Raw genomic sequence first — 16,058 nt, 5'->3', positions numbered from 1 at the left:
AGTTAAACAAGATTGGTCCCAAGACTGATCCCTGAGGAAAACTCCACTAATAACCTCTTTCTGGCCTCACAGTTCACCTTTCATTATGATCTGTTGTAGTCTCCCCTTTAACCAGTTCCTTATCCACCTTTCAATTCTCATATTAATCCCTATCTTATAGATTCATAGATTCATAGATACTAAGGTCAGAAAGGACCATTCTGATCATCTAATCCGACCTCCTGCACAGCGCAGGCCACAGAATCTCACCCACCCAACCCTATGAAAAACCTCACCTATGTCTGAGCTATTGAAGTCCTCAAATCGTGTTTTAAAGACTTCAAGGAGCAGAGAAGCCTCCCTCAAGTGACGCGTGCCCCATGCTACAGAGGAAGGCGAAAAACCTCCAGGGCCTCTCCAATCTGCCCTGGAGGAAAATTCCTTCCCGACCCCAAATATGGCGATCAGCTAAACCCTGAGCATATGGGCAAGATTCACCAGCCAGATACTACACAAAATTCTTTCCTGGGTAACTCAGATCCCATCCATCTAATATCCCATCTCAGGGGATTAGTCCTGTTTACCCTGAATATTTAAAGATCAATTACTTACCAAAATCCCATTATCCCATCATACCATCTCCTCCATAAACTTATCGAGTAGAATCTTAAAACCAGATAGATCTTTTGCCCCCCACTGCTTCCCTTGGAAGGCTATTCCAAAACTTCACTCCTCTGATGGTTAGAAACCTTCGTCTAATTTCAAGTCTAAACATTCTGGTGGCCAGTTTATACCCATTTGTTCTTCTGTCCACATTGGTGCTGAGCTGAAATAATTCCTCTCCCTCTCCTGTATTTATCCCTCTGATATATTTACAGAGAGCAATCATATCTCCCCTCAACCTTCTTTTAGTTAGGCTAAACAAGCCAAGCTCCTTAAGTCTCCTTCCATAAAGCAAGTTTTCCATTCCTCGGATCACCCTAGTAGCCCTTCTCTGTACCTGCTCCAGTTTGAATTCATCCTTTTTAAACATGGGAGACCAGAACTGCACACAGTATTCTAGGTGAGGTCTTACCAGTGCCTTGTATAATGGTACTAAAACCTCCTTATCCCTACTGGAAATGCCTCTCCTGTTGCATCCCAAAACCGCATTAGCTTTTTTCACAGCCATATCACATTGGCAGCTCATAGTCATCCTATGATCAACCAATACTCCAAGGTCCTTCTCCTCTTCTGTTACTTCTAATTGATGTGTCCCCACCTTATAACTAAAATTCTTGTTATTAATCCCTAAATGCATAACCTTACACTTCTCACTATTAAATTTCATCCTATTACTATTACTCCAGTTTACAAGGTCATCCAGATCCTCCTGTATAATATCCTGATCCTTCTCTGAATTGGCAATACCTCCCAGCTTTGTATCATCTGCAAACTTTATTAGCACACTCCCACTTCTTGTGCCAAGGTCAGTAATAAAAAGATTAAATAAGATTGGTCCCAAAACCGATCCCTGAGGAACTCCACTGGTAACCTCCCTTCAGCCTGACAGTTCGCCTTTCAGAAGGACCTGTTGCAGTCTCCCCTTTAACCAATTCCTTATCCACCTTTTGATGTTCATATTGATCCCCATCTTCTCCAATTTAACTAATAATTCCCCATGTGGCATGGTATCAAATGCCTTACTGAAATCTAGGTAAATTAGATCCACTGCGTTTCCTTTATCTAAAAAATCTATTACTTTTTCAAAAAAGGAGATTAGGTTGGTTTGGCATGATCTACCTTTTGTAAAACCATGTTGTATTTTGTCCCATTTACCATTGACTTCAATGTCCTTAACTAATTTCTCCTTCAAAATTTTTTCCAGGACCTTGCATACTACAGATGTCAAACTAACTGTCCTGTAGTTACCTAGATCACTTTTTTTCCCTTTCTTAAAAATAGGAACTATATTAGCAATTCTCCAATCATTCGGTACAACTCCTAAGTTTACAGATTCATTAAAAATTCTTGCTAATGGGCTTGCCATTTCAGATGCCAATTCCTTTAATATTCTTGGATGAAGATTATCTGGGCCCCCCGATTTAGTCCCATTAAGCTGTTTGAGTTTCACTTCTACCTCAGATATGGTAATATCTACCTCCATATCCTCATTCCCATTTGTCATGCTACCATTATCCCTAAGATCCTCTTTAGCCTTATTAAAGACTGAGGCAAAGTATTTGTTTAGATATTGGGCCATGCCTAGATTATCTTTAACTTCCACTCCATCCTCAGTTTTAGCGGCCCCCACTTCTTCTTTCTTAGTTTTCTTCTTATTTATATGGCTATAGAAACTTTTACTATTGGTTTTAATTCCCTTTGCAAGGTCCAACTCTACTCGACTTTTAGCCTGTCTCACTTTATCCCTACATGTTCTGACCTCAATAAGGTAGCTTTCCTTGCTGATCCCTCCCATCTTCCACTCCCTGTATGCTTTCTGCTTCTTCTTAATCACCTCTCTAAGATGCTTGCTCATCCAGCTTGGTCTACAACTCCTTCCTATGAATTTTTTCCCCTTTTTTGGGATACAGGCTTCCGATAGCTTCTGCAGCTTTGATTTAAAGTAATCCCAGGCCTCCTCTACCTTTAGATCCATAAGTTCTTCAGTCCAATCCACTTCCCTAACTAATTTCCTTAATTTTTGAAAGCCAGCCCTTTTGAAATCAAAAACTCTAGTTGCAGGTTTATTTTTGTTAATCCTTCCGTTCAGTTTGAACTGAATTAGCTCATGATCACTTGAGCCAAGATTATCTCCTACAACCATTTCTTCTATGAGGTCCTCCCTACTCACCAAAATTAAATCTAAAATGGCATCCCCTCTAGTCAGTTCAGCAACTACTTGATGAAGGAATCCATCAGCTATCACATCTAGGAAAATCTGAGCCCTATTATTATTACTAGCACTGGTCCTCCAGTCTATATCTGGGAAGTTAAAGTCTCCCATGATCATGCAGTTTCCATTAGTATTTACTTTATTAAAAACATTAAAAAGGGCTCTATCCATATCCAAATTAGATCCCGGAGGTCTATAGCACACCCCAAGCACTATTGTAGGAGAGGCTTTACTAGTTATCTCCCCCAAAGTAATTTTTGCCCAGACGGACTCTGTCTTATCCATTGCACCGCTTCTTATTTCTTTACATTCTACCTCATCACTGATATACAATGCTACTCCACCACCTTTACCTTTATTTCTGTCTTTCCTAAACAGCACATACCCTTCAATACCTGTAGTCCAGTCATGACTACTATTCCACAATGTTTCTGTTATCCCTATAATATCTGGTTTCACTTCCTGCACCAGTAGCTCTAATTCCTCCATTTTGTTACCTAGGCTCCTCGCATTGGTGTACAAACATCTTAATTTTTGCTGTTTGGCCTCACTCACATTTTGTACCCTATTAGGCACAGTCATTCTACAGCCAGTATAACCTATTAGACTAGTATCCACACTGCCCTCGCTCCTTATATACATTTTCCTACCCATGGCTGTATCCTTTCTTACTTCGTCTTCTTCCCTCTCAGTGCTAAAATCTGGTGTGGAGATTACCTGGACATCTCCCAACCATCTCCCCCAAATTCCTAGTTTAAAGCTCTCTTTATCAGTTGTGTCAGCCTTGATCCTAGAAGTCTATTTCCTTCCCTACTCAGATGAAGTCCATCCCGAGAGAACTGTCCTCTGTCCGTGAATGCCTCCCAGTGGCCATACATCCCAAAGCCCTCCTTATAGCACCACTGCCTAAGCCATCTGTTGACAATCATAATCTTGTCAGACCTTTGTTGCCCTTCTCTAGGAACAGGCAGGATCCCACTAAAGATCACCTGAGCCTCAATTTCCTTAAGCGTCTTCCCCAGCCTAGCATAGTCTCCCTTAATACTTTCCAACAAGAATCTAGCCGTATCATTTGTTCCCACATGAAGGATAATTAGGGGATTCTTTCCCGCTCCCTTTAGGATCCTTTTCAACCTCAGGTCTACATCCCGTATCTTAGCACCCGGAAGACGGCACACCCTTCTATTCTCTGGATCAGCTCTAGTTACAGGCCTGTCTATTCTTCTCAATAAAGAGTCCCCTATCACATAGACCTGCCTTTTCCTGGTGACAGTGCTATTCTCCAGTCTCTCCCCTGTTCCCTCTGGCTGCAAGTTCTTTCCATTCCTATTTTCCCTTATAATCCTCTTCAACCCATCCTGTATCCTCCTGGGGCTCATATTTGGTGTAGTCTCCCTTGACTCTTCCCCTTTTCCTATAGGACTAGCCTCTCTTCTCTTCTTCCTTACCCTTCCACCTTCAGCAACTACCTGCTGAGCCCCTTCTTCATTTTCCAACTCTGCAAACCTGTTTCTAAGCTTTATTTCTTCTTCACTAGCCCATCTTTTCCTCTTCCTGGTTCTTTTAGTCACATGCTTCCACTGACCACTTTCCTCACCCAGTCCCCCCTCAAAATTCCCCAGCCCTGCTTCCATCTGTAAGTCTGAGCTTTTCCCTTCAGATACCTCATCTCTTTGCTCCATCATGTCCTCAAACCCCTTCCTAAACTCAACTAGACTTTCCACCTGCATCTCCAAACCTCGGATCTTTTCCTCCATCAGCTCTATCAGACGGCATTTCATGCAGAAAAAACTCTTACCAGGTCCCCCCTCTACGATCATGTACATACCACAGCTTCCACATCCAGTCATCCTCATTGTGTCTTCCACTACAGGAGTCACTCCCACAGCTGCCTCCGTATCTGTCATCGCCTTCCCACCTAAGTCCTAAGTCTTCTCCAATTTAACTAATAATTTCCCATGTGGAACTGTACAAATATCTTACTGAAATCCAGGTAGATTAGATCTACTTGCACTTCCTTTGTCTAAAAAAATCAGTTATCTTCTCAGTTAGCTTCTGCAACTTTGACTTAAAGTAATGCCAAGCCTCCTCCACATTCAGCCTTGAGTTCTTCAGTCAGTCTACTTCCCTAACTAATTCCCTTAATTTTTTAAAGTTTGCCCTTTTGAAATCAAGGACCCGTGCTGAAGACCTATTTTTCTTTATTCTTGCATTTAGTTAGTTAGGTAGAAATATGGTGGCTCCCAAAATGTCACCAGAAGAATTCTGGATAGAAAGCTCTGACGTTATTGACATGAACTGTGACCATATAGAACATTGTTGCAACCAAGGTCCTATAGTTGCACCAAATCTTGTACAGAGGAGATCAAGTAAGGTGTCTATGAAAAAGTTGTAATTTGCTGGTTATGATGATGCTGTTGGTATGTGTGTATCATTTTTGTATTTGAAGTTCTGAATATTGGCTATATACTTGTATCTCAATGTGTTTGGTTCTAAGTAGCACCAGTGAAGCATTTGGCCATCTTATTGAGAAGGGACTCTTCAGGTTAAGTGCCTAATCAGAAACCCTTAACTGACAATGGACCTTAGGAAACTCCAATCCACATATGAGTAGCCTCCCTGGGAAGTATGTGAGCAATGGCTGCTCTACCTCTAAAGAACTGAGTCACGCATGGACATATGACTTGCCCAGGTGACTCCAAATTCCACCTTGCTGCTGTGATTTTCCACAGTAAGAACAAAGGGATCCTTCCACATGGCAAAAGGACTATAAAAGGCAGCTGCATCATCTTCATTTTGTCTTCAATCCTGCTTTTTACCTTTGCTACAAACTGAAGCTCTGAACAATGGACTGAATGACCCATCCAAATCTGTGGATGTACTCCAGAAATATGATTTGAACCTGCAGTTTAATCCATCGCTGCTACAAGCCTGAACCAAGAACTTTGCCATTACTGTATGTAATTGATTCAATTTAACCAGTTTTAGCTTTCATCTATATTTCGTTCTTTTTATGAATAAGCCTTTAGATGTTAGATTCTAAAGGATTGGCAACAGCATGATTTGTGGTTAAGATCTGACTTGTATATTGACCTGGGTCTGGGACTTGGACCTTTAAGATCGGGAGAACCTTTTTTCTTTTACTGGGGTATTGGTTTTCATAACCATTCATCCCATAAGGAGTGGTGTTGGTGCTGATACAAGGGAACTGGAGTATCTGAGGGAATTGCTTGTATGACTTCTGGTTAGCCAGTGGGGCAAAACTGAAGTTCTGTCTGTTTAGCTTGTTTGGTGTGCCTTAACAGTAAAGGAACTCCAGCTTTGGGCTGTAACTGCCCTATTCTATGCAATTTGTCCTGAATTGATACTCTCAGTTGTGTCCCACCAGAGGCTGCTTTATTACAAAAGCCTGTACTGATGAAACTCTCTCTGTAGCCATACTTCCTCCTATTCACCAACAGATGGGGTCAGAGAGGTCCTTCCCCTCTGTCCATCTAGAGTCCTGGGTAAATAGCTTATATAGGTGAAGCAGCAGAGTGGCCATTCTTCCCACTGCTCACCAACAGATGGAAGCGGAGAGCTCCTTACCCCATGAGCTTCAGGCCACATGGATTTACACTGGGCATAAAAATACAGAGAAAATTATGTTAAACACCTGGCTACTGTTTGCATGGGACATGCTACCTTGGCTGGACTGTGTCTCTGCTGGAAATTCTTCATAAGATCTTCTTTGTTCCTCAGTGTGATGCAGGGCAGCCACCATCCCCAAAAATACAAGATTAGCTGCTTGCGGCTATACCTCTAATTAGGTTATACACTCCATAAAAATGGAAGGTGTTTTCTTTTTGTAAGGCATATTGGGTATTGCCATAAAAGCAATGACAGTTAGTCACCCATACTTAGTTGCAATATCTGTTATTCCTGACATCTGTTTTCTGCAGATAAGTGTTAAGCAACAGCTGTTTCACATTAATGAGCTTAAAAAAAAGTACAACATCTCATTAATTGCTATTTCACTCTTTCTTAACAGACCCACTTTAGAGACCTTTAGTTAGCAGCTCTTGCTGTTCATGCTGAGTGGAACTCATTTCCATTGCTCTTAGGATCATTTGGAGAGTGTTACACATCACATATCTCAAGTTTACTGTGAACATTCTGCAATTACAATTTCTGTTTAGGTTGCTCTACATCACATTGTTGATGGAGCTATCTGCATATATGAACCTGGAAGCACATGGTGTAAACCAGAAAATGAAATGAATAAATCTATTAGCTTGTATCTTGAGGGCAACCTATTCCCCTTTAAGTCATCCAGTAACTGTGAACCCCAACATTCTGCTTTCCTTCCATGCGTGGAATGACCAGGATATCCCATTCCCAGTGGGAAAGGTGTTCCACACATGAAAGGAGAGCGAAATCTGGGAAATTAAATCTGGAAGAAGAATTTTTCTCTAAGGTAGGAAATGTCACAGTCTGAATGCATTTATACAGATGCATTATAGCATGTAGCTAGCGAACAGGGAACCGCAAACAGGGGAGTTTGAGAGAAGGCAAAGGAGATCCCCCTGCTGAACAAACAAGGTGCGAGTACTAACCCTGGGGTAAGTGAGTTTGTTTGGCTGTTTGTTTTTTTCTTTTTCTTTCAGGTTATTTCAGTTACAGGCACCAGCGTATTAACGCCTAGGCCGACAAGGCCTAGGCCTATGGCAGCAAATTTGCAGGGCCGGCAAATTTATAATAGCAACCAGAGGCTGCTTCTCCTGGCGCCAGTTCGTGCCCCCCACACCCGGCCCTGCCCCAACTCCACCCCTGCTCCACCCCCTCCCTGCCCCTATTGGTCCCCTTCCCCAAATCCCCACCCTGACCCCACCTCCTCTCCTGAGCGCACCGTGTTTCCTCCTTTGTGAAGCTATTTCGTGCACAAACACTGGCAGGGACCGGGGAGAAGCAGGACCCGGCGGCACCCTCAGGGGAGGAGTTGGAGTGGAGGTGAGCTGCGGCTGCGGGGCCGGGAGCTGCTGGGGGGTGGGGGTGCAATTATTTCAGGGCCTAGGGGCGGCAAAATCATTAATCCGCCATTGGTTAGAGGGTCAATTGGTTCAATTGGGATTGTGTGTTGGGGACAGTTTAAGCCTTTGTTTCCTTGATCAGCTTCAATCAGTCTTGTGAGCACACACCCACTGTGTGATTAATGGAGGGGGTAGGGCTGACCTAGGAGGGAAAGCTTTAAAACCCAGAGGATAAGTGATCAAGGCGAGCTCGCAAACAGGGGAGTTTGAGAGAGGGAGTCATAATATAAGCATTATGGTTAGGAAGTGCCTCATTGCCAGTGCCAACAATGCTCCTGTCTCCTCTGCCTGTGCCTGTATCCAGACAGAGAACCTAACCATGGATGCCTCTACCCAGAGCCTGGTGTGGATTTAAAGAGACTGTGGCCTGCATTTCCCACTCACAGAAACCCAGGCTGGGGGGATCATCCAGTGTGAGAGGTGCCTACTGGTAGGAAGTGGCTAGGCTGAAGAGCATCCATACACATGAGGAATTCATTGACAGTATTCATATGGAGACTTCCAAGGCTGAGGATGATATCCAGCTAGAGATGACTGCTGTCACGCCCCGGGGACAGAGATTAAGGCTCTGGCAGAGGGCCGACACTGGCTACTGGTTACTTCTGGAGCCAGGCGTTGCTCCACCCCACCCCTAACCCACTGTGGGAACACGGTGTATCTGTGAGCTAGTTAAGAATATTTATCAGCTAGTCAAGGCCGCGGTGAACCTTTAATGAGCTTTGAGAAAGAGTTACAGGCTGGGACGTGATCCAGGCAAACTGGCAACACCAGACTTTGTTGACAACAGATAATGGACAGCTGTGCTCCAATCAAGAGGAAGGACACACGTGCATGGCCCGTGCTGAGGCTGCTCGACCAATGAGATGTCTCCGCTACCGGGTGATGGACTTTGGAGGGGGTTGAAAATATTATGTAAAAGGAGTGTATAAAAGCAATGAGAGAATAACAGATAAACGGTTTTGCTACCAACCATATTGGCTGATGTGCTTTGTCCGGCTCGCATGAAAACCCCAACAAATGGTGACCCCGACAGGATCCCTTCTGAAAAGGCGACGGTTCAAGCCGCGGCAGGAGGTACCAGCTTTTCGGTTCCTGGGCGTCCGAGAGTGACGCAAGTGCGCACAGGTGAGCGGCTTTTAGTAGCAATGGGTACCGCTGTATCAGCTGAAGAGAAAACTGTGCATGAATTTTTACTTCGTATCATAGAGAGATAGGGCGAGAAAGTAACTGCAAAATCCTTGTCTCATCTGCTGAAATGGGGACAGAGGAGAGGGTTTCTGAAGAGGCCAAACCATGCTTTTGATGGACAAGTGTGGGAGCGATTGGGACAGGATCTTTGGGACTCCGTTGCCCATGGGAATAAGGAGGCTGTGTCCCTTAGCCAGACCTGGCGCAAGGTTAAGAAAGCTATAGCGGCCCTTGCAGCTGAGGCGGAGGTGCAAGCGACGATTACTGAAACTTTCCGCCCCAAACCTAAGGATGATCCCCCACAGGTTCTTCCTGTGGGAGCCCGAGATTTCTTCGGCGCCTCCGAGACTGTAATTCCCGTGGCTCCTTCCGTGCCCAATCCGGCGCTGGACCCAAGTACTGTTCCGCTCCCACCAGATGATGTGCCTATGGATGCCACCGAGCATGTCGACCGTTCTTGGGTTAGAGACATGCCTACATATGACCCCCACCCTGTCGTTTCAGATACGCTTCAGTGGGATCCGGGGCAGCCAGTGCCCTTTGCAAAATACGTGTTTCGCCAATGTTACCTTATATAGTCACTCGGAATATTTAGCTTTGATGAATGCCGTTGCAGGCATTCCTGGCTTTTCAACTTATTACACGGTACAAACCTTGAATGCATTAGCTTGTTTTGCTGTTAAAGCGCTTAATGCTACATCACAGGCAATTGCTCTTTTAAGTATGGAACAGCAGGAATTGAGAGATGCCATTTTAGATAATCGAGCTGCGATTGATTTTCTATTGCTTAAGCATCATATGGGATGTGAATCTTTTAAAAATTTGTGTTGTTTTAATCTTACGGATAATAGCCAATCCATTGAGGAGCGCCTGGATGAATTGACTTCTCTCACTGACCACATCCGTCAAGATACCGGGTTTGCGGGATTTTGGGACTGGCTTACAGGGTGGTTGCCTTCTTTGGGGTGGCTTCGGCAATTATTTGGAATTATAGTTTTTGTATGTATTGGTCTTATTTGCCTTTGTTGCTGCCTGCAATGTCTCCCCTCCTTGTTTGATATATTCCGTAAAATGCATCGCTCCGCCCCCGTTAGGTCACCCCTGTTAATGGGCGAGAATTGGATGGAACTACGCAAGTGACCGGTGGTCCGTGTATCATGTGGTAAAAAGGGGGGAGATGTGGGAACACGGTGTATCTGTGAGCTAGTTAAGAATATTTATCAGCTAGTCAAGGCCGCGGTGAACCTTTAATGAGCTTTGAGAAAGAGTTACAGGCTGGGACGTGATCCAGGCAAACTGGCAACACCAGACTTTGTTGACAACAGATAGCGGACAGCTGTGCTCCAATCAAGAGGAAGGACGCACGTGCATGGCCCGTGCTGAGGCTGTTCGACCAACGAGATGTCTCCGCTACCGGGTGATGGACTTTGGAGGGGGTTGAAAATATTATGTAAAAGGAGTGTATAAAAGCAATGAGAGAATAACAGATAAACGGCTTTGCTACCAACCATATTGGCTGATGTGCTTTGTCCGGCTCGCATGAAAACCCCAACAACCCACCACGGTGATGGAGGACTGTTATGCTGCCCTGGCAATGAGCCATGCGGAATCACCCCAAAAGGTGGAGGAGGAGAAGCCATGTACCCCAAGGCTGGGAGGATCACAGCCACCACTCCCAGGAGAAACCGTAGGGTACTGGTGGTTGGAGACTCTCTTCTGAGATGGACGGAGGCACCCATGTGGACCCCTGACATAGCATCCCAGGCTTTATGCTGCTTGCCAGGGGCCAGTATCCGAGACGTTATGGAGGGATATTCGAGGATCATCCAGCCTTCTGATGACTAGCCATGCGATTCACCCATCTGGGCACTAATACTAAGGAGAGGTATGATCCTCAGCAGAGTAAGGGTGAGGAAGTTGAGAGCTCAGGTGGTGTTCTCTTCAGTCTTTCCAGTCAAGGGTAGAGACTTGGCAGAGACAGAGGCCGGTCAATGCCTGGCAGTCAAAGACTGGCTGTGAGGATTGTGTCACCAGGAGGGTTTAGGCTTCCTTGACAAGGGGATGCTGTTCCAGGAAGAATGATTGGGGAAGGTCTGTACGCTAACTGTCGGCAGAGAGGACAACGCTCAGGTGCACTGGAAGTAAAGGCCCGCTCCCGTGGCCCATTACCTAGCATCAAAGGGCGGTCAGGGAATGCCTCCCACCAGGGAAGAAAGAGAAGAGGCTGTCAGGGGTGGGATGCGAACCCACGCCTCTGGGGAAGACTGCGGCCTAAACAAAGTGCATTGGACAGCTCGGCCATCCTTGCCATCCAAGCGAAAAAAGCCCCCTTTGTGTCGGAGTCGAAGAAAAAGCACCTGTGTGCGGCACATGGAGAAACACTGCCCCAGGGCTCTCTTTCCACATGCCCCACTCACAAGAGGGCAGAAACTCAGGGCTTGTCAGGGAGTGGGATTCGAACCCACGTCTCCAGAGGAGATCTGAACGCAGTGCCTTAGACCGCTCGGCCATCCTGATGGCCTGCAGCAAATCGCTCTGCTACCTGTCGGCAGAGTGGCCAATGCTCAGGCGCACTGGAAGTCGAGGCCCGCTCCCATGGCCCCTTACCTAGCACCAAGAAAAGGGCCCTCAGCTCCCTGCCACCAAAAGGCAGCCAGGGAACGCCTCCCGCCACGGCAGGCAGAGAGGAAGCTGTCAGGGGTGGGATTTGAACCCACGCCTCCGGGGGAGACTACAATCTTAACGCAGCGCCTTCAACCGCTCAGCCAACCTGACCGGGGGTGGGGTGCTGCTGATGCTCTCATGCCCGCCACTTGCGGCAGTGGCCCCGTGCCCACCAGAGTTCCTCTGGCTTCGACTGGGCACAGGCCAGCGTGGGGGAGCCTTTTTCCTGAGGCCCCAGGGGAGGACTTGAGAACTCCTTCTCTAACGAGATCAGCAGCAGCCACTCGCCCACACAAAAAGAACCGAAGGAAGCCCCAAGAGAACAAAAGCCCGACTGCTGCTGACAAGAGTGTGACCTGAACACAGCGCCTTAGACCACTCAGCCACCCTGACAGCCTGTGATAGGCTTCTCCGCTAGCTGTTAGCAGAGTGGCCAACGCTCAGGCGCACTGGAAGTGGAGGCCCGCTCCCGCGGTCCCTTACCTAGCACCAAGAAAAGGGCGCTCATCTCCCTCCCACCAAGAGGCAGCCAGGGAACGCCTCCTGCCACGAGAGATAGAAGAGGCTGTCACGAGTGGGATTCGAACCCACGTCTCCGGTGGAGACTGCAACCTTAAGGCAGCATCTTAGACTGCTCGGTCAGCCTGACAAAGCAGAGAGAGACCCCTTCAGGTGGGAGTCGAAGAAAAAGCATCAACGTGCGGCACAGGGAGAAACTTCACTCCAGGAGTCTCCCTCCACGTGCCCCACTCCCAAGGGGACTGAAACGCAAGGCTTGTCAGGGGTGGGATTCAAACCCACGTTTCTGGGAGAAACTGCAGTCTGAACGCAGTGCCTTAGACTGCTCGGCCACCCTGACAACCTGTGGAAGGTTCTTCCTCTAGCTGTCAGCAGAGAGGTCAACGCTCCGGTGCACTGGAAGTCGAGGCCTGCCCATCGGCTCCTTACCTAGCATCAAGAAAAGGAGCCTCAGCACCTTCACAGCAAGAAGAGGCCAGAGAACGCCTCCCGCCATGGCAGGAGAGAAGAGGCTGTCAGTGGTGGGATTCAAACCCATGCCTCCGGGGGAGACTGTGACCTTAATGCAGCACCTTGGACCACTCGGCCACCATGACGGCTTGCAGCATGTTCCTCCGCTATCTGAGTGCAGAGAGACCACCCTCAGGCGCACTGGAAGTCACGGCCCACTCCCGCAGTCCCTCAGCTTCCTCCCACCAAGCGGCAGCCAGGGAACACCCCCACCATAGCGGGTAGAGAAGAGGCTGCCAGGAGCGGAATTCGAAGCCCCATCTTCGGAGGAAACTGCGGCCTAAACGCAGCGCCTTGGACCGCTCAGCCATCCTGACCAAGCAGAAAGGGGCCCTTTGGGTGGGAGTAGAAGAAAAAGCACCCACTTGTGGCACAGGTAGAAACACCACCCCAGGGCTCAGCCTCCATATGCCCCACTCCCGAAGGCACATAAACTCAAGGCTTGTCAGGGGTGGGATTCGAACCCATGGCTCCAGGGGAGACTGCGACCTGAACACAGCGCCTTAGACTGCTTGGCCACCCTGACGGCTTGTTGCAAGTTGTTCCGCTAGCTGTCGGCAGAGAGGCCATCACTCAGGCATACTGGAAGTGGAGGACTGCTCAGCGACCCCTCACCTAGGACCAAAAAAAGGGCGCTCATCTCCCTCCCATCAAGTGGCAGCCAGGGAACCTCCCCCAGCACCACAGCAGGGAGAGAAGAGGCTGTGTGGGGTGGAATTTGAACCCACGTCTCGGGTGGAGACTGCAATCTTAAGGCAGCGCCTTCGATCGCTCAGCCACCCTGACTGGGAGTGATGTGCTGCTGGCGTTCTCTTGCCCGCCACTTGCAGTGGGGGAAGGGGCCCCGTGCCCACAGGAGTCCCTCTCTGGCTTCGACAGGGTGTAGGCCAGTGTGATGGCGCCCTTTCCCGAGGGAGGACGTGGGAACTTCTTCTCTGACGAGATCAACAGGAACCGCCTGCCCGCCTGAAAGAACCGAAGCAAGCCCCAAGAAAACAAAAGCCCAGCATGCTGCTGTCAGGAGTGGGATTCGAACCCACGTCTCCAGAGGAGACTGCGACCTTAACGCAGCGCCTTGGACCGCTCGGCCACCCTGACGGCTTGTGGCATGTTCCTTCACTACCTGTCTGCACAGAGGCCACCCTCAGGTGCACTGGAAGTGGAGGCCCACTGCCCGGCCCCTTACCTTGCACCAAGAAAAGGGCCCTCGGCTCCCTCCCGCCAAGCGGCAGCCAGAGAACATCCCCCGCCCTCCACGGCAGGGAGAGAAGAGGCTGTGTGGGGTGGGATTTGAACCCACGTCTCCGGGGTAATAGTCTGAAACCTTAATGCAGTGCCTTAGACCACTCGGCCACCCTGACTGGGGGTGGCGTGCTGCTGGAGCTCTCTTGCCCACCACTTGCAGTGGCGTCAGGGGCCCCGTGCCCACCAGAGTCCCTCTCTGGCTTTGACAGGGCACAGGCCAGCGTGGCGGCACCTTTTCCCCGAGGCCCTGGGGGAGGACGTGGGAACTGCTTCTCTGAGGAGATCAGAAGCAACTGCCCGCCCGCCTGAAGAGAACCAAAGCAAGCCCCAAGAGAGCAAGAACCCAGCATGCCGCTGTAAGGAGCGGGATTTTAACCCACTGCTCCGGAGGAGACTGCGGCCTAAACACAATGCCTTGGACCGCTCGGCCATCCTGACCAAGTGGCCAGGGCCCCCTTTGGGTGGGAGTGGAAGAAAAAGCACTTGTGTACGGCACAAGGAGAAACACCTCCCCAGGTGTCGCCCTCCACATGCCCCACTCGCAAGGGCACGGAAACTCAGGGCTTGTCAGGGGTGGGATTCGAACCCACGTCTCCGGGGGAGACTGTGACCTGAACGCAGCGCCTTAGACCGCTCGGCCACCCTGACGGCTTGCGGCAAGTCCTTCTGCTAGCTGTCGGCAGAGAGGCCAATGCTCAGGCACACTGGAAGTGGAGGCCTGCTCAGTGGCCCCTTATCTAGCACCAAGAAAAGGGCGCTCATCTCCCTCCCACAAAGCGACAGCCAGGGAACACCCCCCGCCACAATGCAGGGAGAAAAGAGGCTGTGTGGGGTGGGCTTCGAACCCATATCTCCTGGGAAGACTGCGACCTTAATGCAGCGCCTTCGATCGCTCAGCCACCCTGACCGGGAGCAGCGTGCTGCTGGCGCGCTCTTGCCCGCCACTTGCGGCAGTGGGAGGGGTCCCGCGGCCTCCAGAGTCCCTCTCTGGCCTTGACAGGGCGCAGGCCAGTGTGGTGGCGCCTTTTCCCTGAGGAAGGACGTGGGAACTTCTCTGACGAGATCAAGAGCAACCGCCCGCCCGGAAAGAACTGAAGGAATCCCCAAGAGAAAAAAAACCCAGCACGCTGCTGTCAGGAGTGGAATTTGAACCCCCGTCTCCGGGGGAGACTACAAGCGTAACGCAGCACCTTGGACCGCTCGGCCACCCTGACTGGGGGTGGCGTGCTGCTGGAGCTCTCTTGCCCACCACTTGCAGTGGCAGCAGTGGCCCCGTGCCCACCAGAGTCCCTCTCTGGCTTCGACAGGGCGCAGACCAGCATGGCGGCGCCTTTTCCCCAAGGCCCCGGGAGAGGACGTGGGAACTCCTTCTCTGACGAGATCAGCAGCAACCGCCCGTCCGCCTGAAAAGAACCGAAGCAACCCCCAAGAGAACAAGAGCCCGGCATGCGGCTCTAAGGAGTGGGATTTTAACCCACTGCTCCGGAGGAGACTGCGGCCTGAACGCAGCGCCTTGGGCAGCTCAGCCAGCCTGACCAAGCGAAGTGGGCCCCCTTTGGGTGGGAGTAGAAGAAAAAGCACCCGCATACGGCACAAGGAGAAACACCTGGCCAGGTGTTGCCCTCCACATGCCCCGCTCGCGAGGGCACGGAAACTCAGGGCTTGGATTCAAACCCACGTCTCCGGGGGAGACTGCAGCCTGAACACTGCGCCTTAGACCGCTCGGCCACCCTGACGGCTTGCGGCAAGTCCTTCTGCTAGCTGTCGGCAGAGAGGCCAATGCTCAGGCACACTGGAAGTGGAGGCCTGCTCAGCGGCCCCTTACCTAGCACCAAGAAAAGGGCGCTCATCTCCCTCCCACCAAGCGGCAGCCAGGGAACACCCCCCGTCCCACTGCAGGGAGAGAAGAGGCTGTGTGGGGTGGGCTTCGAACCCACACCTCCTCGGGAGACTGCGACCTCAATGCAGCTCCTTCAATCGCTCGGCCACCCTGACTGGGACCAGCGTGC

At 49.6% G+C, this 16,058-nt stretch overlaps 2 non-coding genes across 2 annotated transcripts; both read right to left on the bottom strand.

Annotated features, from left to right (window-relative positions):
- Nucleotides 1-13,819: 13,819 nt before the first annotated feature.
- Nucleotides 13,820-13,902, bottom strand: TRNAL-AAG. The gene has a single exon. It is a non-coding gene; the product is annotated as a tRNA-Leu (tRNA).
- Nucleotides 13,903-14,614: 712 nt separating this feature from the next.
- Nucleotides 14,615-14,697, bottom strand: TRNAL-CAG. The gene has a single exon. It is a non-coding gene; the product is annotated as a tRNA-Leu (tRNA).
- Nucleotides 14,698-16,058: the final 1,361 nt, after the last annotated feature.

The sequence above is a fragment of the Dermochelys coriacea genome, chromosome 3 (genome assembly GCF_009764565.3).
Source record: "Dermochelys coriacea isolate rDerCor1 chromosome 3, rDerCor1.pri.v4, whole genome shotgun sequence".
Lineage (NCBI taxonomy): Eukaryota > Metazoa > Chordata > Testudines > Dermochelyidae > Dermochelys > Dermochelys coriacea.
This window is presented reverse-complemented; position numbering and strand designations above follow the sequence as displayed.